The 8,009-nt window shown below is 45.7% G+C and overlaps 1 pseudogene; it reads right to left on the reverse strand.

Moving 5' to 3' along the window:
* Positions 1–1,100: 1,100 nt before the first annotated feature.
* On the reverse strand, positions 1,101–3,273 carry LOC129084426 (bromodomain-containing protein 2-like; annotated as a pseudogene).
* Between the last annotated feature and the right edge of the window lie 4,736 nt (positions 3,274–8,009).

The raw sequence follows: 8,009 nt of genomic DNA on the forward strand, positions 1-8,009 counted from the left end.
TTTTAAGGTTCATCCATGTAGCATGTATCAATACTTCATTCCTTTTGATAGCTAAATATCCCATTGTATAAATTTACCACATTTTGTTTATCCATTCATTCATTATAGGTATCTGGGTTATTTCCACCTTTTGACTTTTGGGAATAGAGCTCCTATGAACATTTGTTTATAAATTTTCTGTTCGAGACACACGCACACACGCATGGACATACCCTAGGAGTAGAACTGCTGGGTCATACTATAATTCTAAGTTTAACTTAGTAAAGAGCCACCAAACTGTTTTCCACAGGGGCTGTGCATTTTACATTTCCACCAGCAATGAATGAGGGTTCTGATTTCTCCATGTGTTCGCCAACATTTGTTGTTTTTCATTTTCTTATTATGGCCATCCTAGTGAGTATAAAGTGGTATCTTATTGTTATTTAAATTTGCATTTCCCTAATTAAGCATCATTTTGTGTACTTGTTGGCCGTTTGTATATCTTCTTTGCAGAAATGTCCATTCAAGTCCTTTGGTCATTTTACTTTTTGAATAATTCTTTATTTACAAGTTAGAATCAACAGACACAGACAACCCAGAGGACCAAATGGGAGAAAAGAGAAACCCCCAGGAGCCCCAAATAGAGAACAGAAAGGGAAAACAGTAGAAAAAAAAAGTCAACATAAAAAATAAGTGCCCCCCTCTTCCCTCACCATGGAGATTGAGAGGGACCATAGTCCACACCCCTTCTTCTATCCTTAAAATAAATTAGACCCAACCTCAGAACTGGGCCTTTAGAAGTGAACAGGGCAGCTATGGCCTCAGGTAACCCCCAATCTGGGACTTTGCCCACCACGCTGTCTACCTTCCCTGTCCCAGACATTCTGCAAGGGGGCTCTATGCCCCAGAGGTCACTAAGAGGCTGGGAACTCAACCTTATTGGGTTCATTGTGTCCTTCAGTAAGTGTCCCTGCGTCCCTCCCCCCTGCAGAGCTAGCTCTTGTACAGAGAGGGGAGAGGTGAGATGAAGAAGTATCATAGCAAGGGGAAAAGGGGTGGCACAGAGTGGTCCTTTAAGGGTCCAGTCCTATGGAGCCTCCTGACCCATCTGGCCTGGCCCCTTAGCCTGAGTCTGAATTACTGGTATCTGAAGAGGAGGAAGTTGAAGAGGATGAGGAGCTGGAGCTCAAAGTACTGAGGAGTGATACCTCTATTTGCTGAGTGGATGACGCCTCTGTTTGCTCACTCGCTTTCCTGGGGGGCTCTTTGGTGTAATTGAGCTGCTCACTAACATCTTGTAGTTGCTTTTCCAGTTCCTGCTGCTGCTTCAAAGCCAGCTCCTCTTCTGCCTTTCCAACAGGATTTTTAATAGGGTAGGGCTTACGAGATTTGTTTTGAAAGCAGGAAAGGACATAGTGCTCAAGCTTTCTAAGCATGGATGGCTTGAGGGTTTCAAAATCAATCTCACTCTCTTCTGGGTTGGAGTCATGTAAAGAGGGCTCTCTGTCTTCGATTATGTGCAGAAATCCACCCAGCTTCTCCTCCCTCCTCCGAATCACAGCCTGAAGGCAGGGTAGCTGGGGCCATCCTGGTAGGCTTTTTGGGCAATTTGGTGCCAATTCTTCTAGAAGGTCCAAAGTCAGGGGGATTTAATGCAGCACCCCCACTGCCACCCCCACTGCCACTTGCTTTCTTGGAGTCCTTGGGCTGAGAGAGGCGGGGTGCCCGAGGGCATTTTCATTTCCCTGGCTCAGCCTTGGTGCTGCTCTGCTTTCCGTTCCTTCTTTTTCTCTTTATTTCTCTCTTCCATTTGGGTTTGGGTATTGGGACTTGGGACAGGACAGCCACTTGCTCATGTACTGCCGAACCTGTTCCTGTAGTGCATCCAGGCGATGAGCCCTTTCTTCCTCTGACTCAGAGATTTCATCAGAGATTTCCCTCTCTTCTTCTTCTTCCTCTTCCTCCAAAGAGAAATCACAGCTACTTTCCTCACTAGAGGACTCTGAAGATGATTTGGCCACGCCAGCAGGCAAGGCAATAGAGACTGGTAGCAGCCCTGCTTCCAGTGGTTCATTTGGCATCTTGGCATAACACAACTCAGATACGTCCCATAGCCTTCCTGCGATGGCCACAACATCGTGGTCCGGGACTGTACTTGCAGCAGTTGGAGAACAAACAGCGCACACCAGCAGCACACTCCTGGGCATCCTGGGCATCAGGATTCTCTATCTTCAACTTGATGGTTCTGACATCCATGGGGTGCTTAGTGATGCTGTAATCATGCAGACCAAGGGCAGAAGCATCCGTTGGCTTATAGGAAGGCCAGGCGTAGGCAGCATGTTTCTGAGACAGTAACTCCTTCAAAATGCCATTGCATTGTTTCAACTGTTCTGATAATCTTCCTTTCTTGCAGCTCTGGTGGTGGTACTCAGTGTCTCAGTTTTTTCGTGCAGGTTTAATGGGGCAGTCACTTTCTCTATGCATGGGGAAAGCCACGCTGTCTGAGGCTCAAGACCCCCAGAGGTGCTAGTCGGGGATCCAGGAACCGGCATGCTGCAGGAATAGGGGTGGTAACATCTGCTTTCTGCTTTATCACTTTTTCTCGGCAAGGGGCTTAGCCTGGGGGAGCTGCAGAGTGCAAGAACTTGAGAAGGGGAGATGAGATGACCAGTGAGTGGGGAATGCGGAGGACAGCGGTAGGTATTTCAGGAGGTGGAGGACGGAGGGCTGCGTGAGACACAAAAGGGACAGCAGGCACCTGATGCGCACTCGTGGTCCTGCCCTGGGGTGCTGCCAATTTGCCCCCTCCTTGTGGCTGTTCGGAGGGATGGTCATCACCAGCTCCTATTCTTCTTGTGGTATCGATGCCACTTTCCGTAGGAACACCTTCTCTAGCGTTTGCGTCATCATCAGTGAGTTTTTGTAGACGTAACAGTTGGCGGACAAGGTATTAACATTCTGCGTACACTCTGAAGGAGCCCAGTAATGGTTATTTTCAACTCTCCCTTTAATATATAGTACCCGTGTCCACAGGCTGCTTTGTCATTTTGGGATAAGCCTGCACACCCAATTTGATGGCTGCCGGATTATCCCACAGGCTACAGGAAGGGCCATGCAAACTGATGTTTCCGCACAACCTTCATCACTACCTTGTGCAAGGATTGCAGGGAGCTGGGAACCCGTCTTGGCTTTTCGGGATCTGACACCTCCCGGTGGGGGTGGGGGGTTGGCGGTTGGCAGTTGGCAGCGGTGGCGGTTGGCAGGGGTCAGTGGTAAGGCTTGCAATGACGCCATCGAGGGGCTTGCGAATCCTTTCCCCGGCGCTGCGCCCCCTGGACCCAGCCCCAGTAACTCTGCCTTCCCCTCCGCGGGCGCGGGGTGCGAGGAGGCAGGTTTTGCAGCCCCATGACGGCCGGGAGCCGCGCTCCATTCCACCCTGGCAAGTCCAAGGGGCAAGTCTCGGTCCCCCTTACCACTCCGTCCAGCGTAACCCAGGAGTGGGGAACCGCCGCCCGTGTCCTGCACACGCCCACACACTCGCACACACTCACCCACACACGGCAGCCCAGCGCCCGCGGCAGCGCAGGAGGGCCTGCTCCCCGGGAGGCAGGCAGTGAGGAAATGGCGCCGCTTCAGCAGAGGTAGGCGAGCGAGGGGAGGGCAACGCTTCAAGCCTCAGGAAGTCCCCCGTCCAGGCACTGCGGGCAGTGCTGCCCTCTGTGGGTCTGCGAGGATCGCCTCTTCCAGCGGGAACCTACGGGGCGGGCCCTCTGGATGGAGGCGGATGAGCAGGGAAAGGGGTTCAGGGAGCTTCGCTCCATCTTTGAACAATCCTCTTGAGGGAGGAGGAGGGGGGTGGGCAGTTTTGAGGATGGCGCAGAGCCGGAAAAAGCGAAGCTTCCGCGGCTTCTGCGGGGTCTGTGCTGTCCGCCTGGACGGCCATAGGCCTAGAGGAAGGCGTTCCCGGGAGGGTGGACGACGGTCGCTCGTAATGGCGGCTCCCTGCAACCCTCTGTGTCTCAGGCAGAGCCCCCAGCCGGTCCTAGTGGACGCGCCGCTCAAGTGCAAAGTACTTGGCCGTTTTAAACCGTTCTTTCGTTGTAGCAATGTAAGAGGTCTTTCTAGAGTCTAGATATTAGACCCTCATTAGATAAATGACTTGCAAATATTTTCTCCCATTCTGTGGGTTGATTTGTCTTGACTTTCTCGGTATTTCCTTTGATGCATAACCATGTTCAGTTTTGCTGAATTACAGTTATCTGTTTTTTTTTCCGTGTGTGGCTTATGCTTTTGCTGTCCTATTGCTATATCCAACATCATGAAGATTTTCCTCTGTTTTGACCTCTTCCTATGTATATTTAATTTAAAATGTTAAAGGTGCATGGTTGATACGATTTTTGAATCCTTGGTTTTATGAGGACTTCTTTCCTTCCTTCATATATTTTCATACTTTATGTAGGCACTTCCGTATTTCCTGTGTCCTGCGGAAAAAGGAAGGGAAGCTGGGGGTGACCTCTGCACACGGGAGGGTGAGTCATCCCTCTTTTTCCTCCCCGGCGGTTACCAACCAACTGAACATCCATAAGCAAAGGAAAGGGCCTCTGCACTTTGTGCCAGGACACCAGGGGCTTACTGGGCAAATTGTGATCGTTTGTCCCTCTATTCTTACAGTTGTTTACAAACGTTAAGCTTTCCATTTAAAATCAAAATATTAATTTCTTAAAACCAGTAGTAGAACAGCTCTTGGCAAATCCACTGTATGAAATCCTATGTCTTCACCAAACGTGGGGGCTTAAAGATAATAAGCAGATCAACAAATAGAAGTGGAATAGCAAAATAGTATTTTAAAAATTTTCAGCATGTTACTTAAGTAACACAGCTGTAGTACTTGAATTGCTGAGATGAGCAATAAAAATAATTATAATACACTTATACAGTAAGTTAAAATGACACTGTACAATCCTTCCCATGCCTTGCTTATCTTTGTAATCCCTGAGACCGGGATTTAAATCTTCTCTCTGGTGTTTATTCACTGTAGCAATTTAACCTACTACCCTCCTTCATATATACTGCCCCTAGGAAGCATATCTGCTTTGTCTGACTGTGGTGAAGGTACAAAGCTCCTACCATAACACTTGGTACATACTAAAACATCAATAAATGGAAGATACTCTTTTGTTTTATTGGCCCATAACCATAGGAAATAGAGGAGACACAATCTGGTTTCACAAAATAAAGGTCTCAAGAGCTAGATTTTAGCACCTACTTCAGCAGAGTCAGGGTAATAATCAAAGCAACATTTTGTCATTTGATAGAACTTTGTCATTTAAAGCACTTCCTAAATATCTTATTTGTTACAAATTCATAGCAACAGCTAATTCGTACCCTTTCAAAATAGAGACAATTGAGACTCAGAGAAATTAAGTGACTTTTTAACAACTTTAAGTGTACTGGGTGTACTGGGTTTCTCTATCCTGGAAAATATGCTGCCCTCCCAATTCACTGATAAGGTCCTTGTGAGAACTTCCAAGTCCTACATAAATCCATACTCCTGGCTACAGTGGATTGGTCCAAGACTGGGAATAAAACTCACATGGAGCCAATAAAGAGCAGCCGGTGTTCACAGTGGTCACAGCTGATTGGTCCAGCGGTGCCCATGTGACTCAATCTATGCCAAAGGGTCCTCCTCAAGATTCTCTATACTTGAACCAAGAAAGTTTCTGTCCGATAACACAGCTTTAAAGTATGGCTAACTTTGGAGCTGTTGGCATCTATGACTTTTGTAGAATGGGGACTGTCCTCAGAGCCAGGAAAGAAAAAAGAAAGAAGTAAATTAAAAAAATAGATAGGAAGATTAAATGGGTTGAGAGAGTTCCTGTCCATTTATTCAGGAGATCCAGGTTCTCCACATTACTGTCTTTGGGTTGCATGGGGTACATCGGTATTTTTATAAGAAATTCTTCTTTGGCTGGAGCTAGTGTGTAAAGTTTTTATAACCTAGAACCAAAAGAATCTAAAATGGAGCTTTTGTATACTGCCACATTTGGCACCCTTTGCACTAGACAGACTATTAATAATCATGACTGCTCTGCAAACATCCCCTCCTGCCATTTTAATGTGTTTCATTGTTGGTCCTAAGTAGGAAAGAGCTGTAATGTGTGGCGTCAGAATTGTATGCATGCATTGAAAATGTTCCAGTATGTCAGAAGGACATGATAGGAAACAAAGAGGGACAGGCCCGTGCCCGGAAACTGCTTCAGTTCATCCAGGACATACTACAGTTCGCCTTGTAAAGACTGAATTCCTCAAACCTGCCCAGCTTCGCATCGCCCCAGACCATTCCATGTGGATTTTTTCATTGCCATGTTTGTTTGTTTGTTTGCCTGCTGTTTAGGACTCCCAACCCCCAGTCTACAGCCTGGACAAGTCTTCCCCTCACTAAGTGTTGTTACCTGGGTCGTGGCACAGAGCCCCTTCATGCCAGGAAGCCTTCTCTAATCCCCAAGTCTGGGTCCTGTTCATCTCCTCCATGCTCTAAAGCATTTATAGGAAACCTATCATAACTCGTACTGCTACACAGTGAAATGGCCTGATAAAAGTCCACCCACATAATGTCATCTCCAGAGGGCAAGAACTAAGCTGCTCAATCCTGTATCTTCATTGTCTTGTGTTCAGTGCATAGCAGATACTCAGAAAGTGTTCCTCACAGTCAGTCTTTGTGAATAAACTGCTTGGAGGAGTTTTACAAACCTGATATTGCCCCCAAACCGGTCGCTGATGAGGTGAGCTTTTCACTTACTGGTGAAAGCATTTGCATTACTCAGTCATGTTGGAATGGACAGTAATTGAAAATCACTCGACTGCAAAATGCCCGAAGTCCTCTTCTGAAGTCCCATAAAAAAGCATTAAAGGTAAACCTCAATAGGCACTGAAATAGGAAGAGTCTTCAAAGTATATTTATAGATAACTTTATTTATATCGGTAATGGAAAATGTGAATTAATATCTATTTTCACCAAATAGTGTTCCCGGGAAAATGACTTTGCAACAGGTTAAAACTCAAAGTTTTAACTGCCTGTCATCTAACTAGCCAACTGACTTCTAGATTTGGCAATACCATTGTAGACTATGAATTCTCAAAACCAAACTGTTTTGCCTTATGTGAGCGTATTTAACTTCGTAACGACATTTTTCTCAGAATATATTAGAATGATAGTGATGAAATAAAATAACTCAGTTAAGGAATATGTATGCTACTCAGATTCCACCAGCAATTTAAGTAGTATGAAGCTAACGATCCTCTCATGGGGTGACATTAATCTGACATGAACAATAGCACCGGGAGAGAAACATGCCTAAACATATGCCTGTCACAAAGACTTAGAGAACAGAACAAAACTCCAGAAAATGAGCAAAACAAAATGGAGATAAGCAATCTGTGAGAGGCACAGTCCAAAACACTAGTGATAAGAATGCTCAAGGAACTCATCGAGTACTTTAGCAAAAGAAAAAAAGACCCAGGCAGAAATGAAGGTTACACTGAGTGAAAGAAAAAAAAAAGAAGAAGAAGAGGAAAGTACAGGGAATCAGCAATGGAATGGATGAAGCCAAGTATCAAATCAATGATTTGGAACATAAGGAAGAACAAAAACATTCAGTCAGAACAGCAAGAAGAAAAAGGAACCTCCCCGCCTCAAACAAGTATAGGGCAAGTAGCCTCTGGGGAAACTTCAAACATACCAACATTCAAATGTTGTAGGGGCACAGGAAGGAGAAGAGAAACAGTAAGAAAATGAGAACTTATTTGAGAGAATAATCAAAGAAAACTTCCCTAATTTGAGGAAGAAAATAGACATACAAATCCAGGAAAGACAGAGAATCCTAATCAAGGAGGACACAAAGACACATTTGTAATAAAGGGCCAATGCTTAAAGAGAAAATCTTACAAGCAGATAGTTACTTACCAAGTAGTTCCCACAGGGCTGTCAGCTGATTTCTCAAAAGAAACTGCAGGCTAGGAGGGACTGGCAA

This window comes from Pteronotus mesoamericanus, unplaced genomic scaffold, assembly GCF_021234165.1.
Source record: "Pteronotus mesoamericanus isolate MK-2021 breed Mesoamerican mustached bat unplaced genomic scaffold, CSHL_Meso_final scaffold_174, whole genome shotgun sequence".
NCBI lineage: Eukaryota > Metazoa > Chordata > Mammalia > Chiroptera > Mormoopidae > Pteronotus > Pteronotus mesoamericanus.